The 2,589-nt window shown below is 46.9% G+C and overlaps 1 protein-coding gene and 1 long non-coding RNA gene across 2 annotated transcripts in view; both read right to left on the bottom strand.

Annotated features, from left to right (window-relative positions):
• LOC114072482 lies at positions 1–788 on the bottom strand. Its single transcript, XR_003574184.1, has 3 exons — positions 704–788; positions 311–396; positions 1–27 (listed from the first exon to the last, which is right to left on the bottom strand). It is a non-coding gene; the product is annotated as an uncharacterized LOC114072482 (long non-coding RNA).
• A 1,159-nt stretch (positions 789–1,947) lies between these two features.
• Positions 1,948–2,589, bottom strand: part of LOC114072483 (cyclin-dependent kinase inhibitor 1B-like) — a 4,038-nt gene continuing 3,396 nt past the window's right edge. Inside the window, exon 4 of the mRNA XM_027910373.1 lies at positions 1,948–2,369. The gene's annotated coding sequence lies outside the window, so the exon portion shown is untranslated. The remainder of the gene's footprint in view (positions 2,370–2,589) is intronic.

Here is a 2,589-nt window from a genome sequence, read left to right as displayed (position 1 = left end):
TTGGCTTCGGCGGTTTGGGAGGCAAGGCTGCAAGAGAAGGGGGGTTGAAACTGGGTGAGCCCAAATGCCAGCTCCCCACAGGTAATCCCTTGGAGTGCTGAGTCCCCCTCCCTGCAGTGACTGGCCTGGAAAGCCCCCTTGGCCACCATGCTACCAGGAGCTACTCCAGGCACATCTTCACCTTGGGCCAGCCTCCAGGCACAGCTGGGCTACCAAAACACCCTGGGCAACCCGTTGGTGGGGGCAGATTCCACACCCACAGAGCACAGACACCAGTGCCTCAGGCTCCAAGGAAGGGGCATCTCGGTACCTGGAGACAACTGTTCCGGCTCCAGCTCCTTCGTCTGCAGGAGTGTCTCCAAAAACAGCACGGAGAAGTCAGGGCTCAGCTCTGGGCTGCAGGGAGAGAGCAGGCAAGTTAAGAACAGCAGTTGTGGCGGAGAACAGCAGTGGCACTGCTCCCATGAGCCCTGGGCAAAGGGGCAGCCGGGGTTAGCTGGTTCATCCCAGCTGCCAGATCCCAGGCTGACACAGAAACAAGGGTTCTGTCCCAGCTTTGAGTCCCACCCCTGTGTGCTGCCAGCAGTTTGATCCCAAAGGCAGGGGCTGTGGGCAGACCTGCTGTTCCAGGCTGGACTCCCCGTCCTGGCAGGCAGTGGCCAGGAACACTGGGAATACTGCTGGAACTGAGGGCCTCACGTACCTGGCGCCAGGCAGCTGCAGGAGCAGGGGGCTGAAGATCTCTCCCAGGGCCCAAGGGTGGAGGTTGTTGCTCTCCGCCTGCTGTGATACCTTCCCCAGATGCCACAGCAGGAACTGCAGGGTGAGCATGTTCTGGAGCGGGACCGCAGGCGACTCCAGGGCCAGCAGCAGCTCTGCGTCCATGAAGAAATGGTATCGTTGCAGTAAGGGTGCTGCATCTCTTACTGACACCTGCACTAGAGACACATGAAAAGATACTCAAAAGAAAACTGCTGTTTATTTCTTGAATGAGTCTTGTTTCCTCCAGTGCCAGGCTGAGGGAGGTTGAAACACACACTAACGAAGACCATATTTCTTATATATGGCAGTTTTCTTTATTGATTGCTTGATGTGAAACAATATCAATCTGGATTTTTTTTCCCCCACACATTACAAAAAAAAAAATTAAATTGGCTCAGTCTGCAATCTTTTAAGCACAGCCATATGATTTATTATAAAAAGGAATTAAAAAAAAAAAACACCCTCCCCCCCAAAAAAAAAACCTCTAAAAAGTCTACCAAACAGAGCATTTACAAATGCACAAAAACATGCCACTTTGGCTTAATGGGGAAAAATATTGTCTTCTAGATTAAATAAAAAAAATCTTTTAACATCAATAAGTTAGTATAATTTCTCAGTGTCTTTACAGAGTTATATACACAGGTACACTTCAAACTTTTTTTTTTATTTTTACATACAGGTACACAGGCAATGTAGAAATACTGTTTAAAGATGTAGTATCCCTTTTCCCCTCACACACAAACACTTCGGGCAGTGGCTCAGACCAGAAAACAACAATATCCAAGATGCAGAGCAAAAGCCCTTCAGATTAGGTAAAAAAACCTCAAGCAAATAAACAAACAAGAAAAAAAAATCAGGCAATATAATCAGGTGGGATGATTTTACACAACTTTTACAGGCATTCAATTTTGGTATATGGATTTGAGGCTGGGGGGGGAACTTTTGCTACCATATAATGGAATCATCACAGCTCCCACCTCTTCAGCTTAATGCTATAGAAAGAAACTTCACAAGCGGCCTGTAATAATCACCTCTGAACAGGGTCACCCCAATGATACATTAAACAAAAAAACAAAAAAAACCCAAACAAACAAAAAAAACCAACAACAAAAAAACCAACAACAACAAAAAAGAGAACACTGCAGACCCACTTAAAGGAAAATACATCTTTAAGTGATAAAAAACCTACATTGCTTCTCTTCATAGATTTATTTGCTTGCTAGATTGTGAAAGCAAGTTCCAATCAGTCACCCTCTTACAGACCCTCCCCCCTCCCAACAAGTTTTATGTGCTACATAGTGTAAAAACTATATACACAGGTAGTACAAGGAAGCAAATAAGGAAACACCTAATTGCACAATGCTACATCCAATGCTTTTAGAGGCAGGTCTTTTAAGAGTGCCTAAAATTTAGTGTTCTTGTTTGCTTTCTCTTGATTTTGTTTTGTTGTTGGTTTTGTTTTTTTTTCTCAGTGCTTGTACATGACCTCCATCCCACGGAGATCGGCGATATGTATTTTTCTTTTCCACTACAACTTTCCATCTTCCTCGCTTCATCACCTCCCCTGCGCCACCACACCCGATGAACGAGGACGTGCACATCCTCCGCTCTGCAACAGGGTAAGGAAAAGGAATTAAAAAAAAACAAAACAAAACAAAACACAAGGGAGAAAGTGATTAGAAAACATCGAAAAGAAACGCGATCCGTGGCGCAACTGGTTCAAACCGACACCGCATCTCCGGGGCGTGCCCAGTCCGGGCAGGGCCCCCCCCGCCACCGTCATCCCGTCGGGCCGGGCCGGAGCCGTGCTGCCCGCACCCCCAGGCG

Source organism: Empidonax traillii, unplaced genomic scaffold (genome assembly GCF_003031625.1).
Source record: "Empidonax traillii isolate 1590-97213 ecotype Southwest subspecies unplaced genomic scaffold, ASM303162v1 scaffold3305:size13769, whole genome shotgun sequence".
NCBI classification, from domain to species: Eukaryota; Metazoa; Chordata; class Aves; order Passeriformes; family Tyrannidae; genus Empidonax; species Empidonax traillii.
The sequence above is the reverse complement of the archived record's forward strand: the minus strand, read 5'-3'. Positions and strand labels throughout refer to the sequence as shown.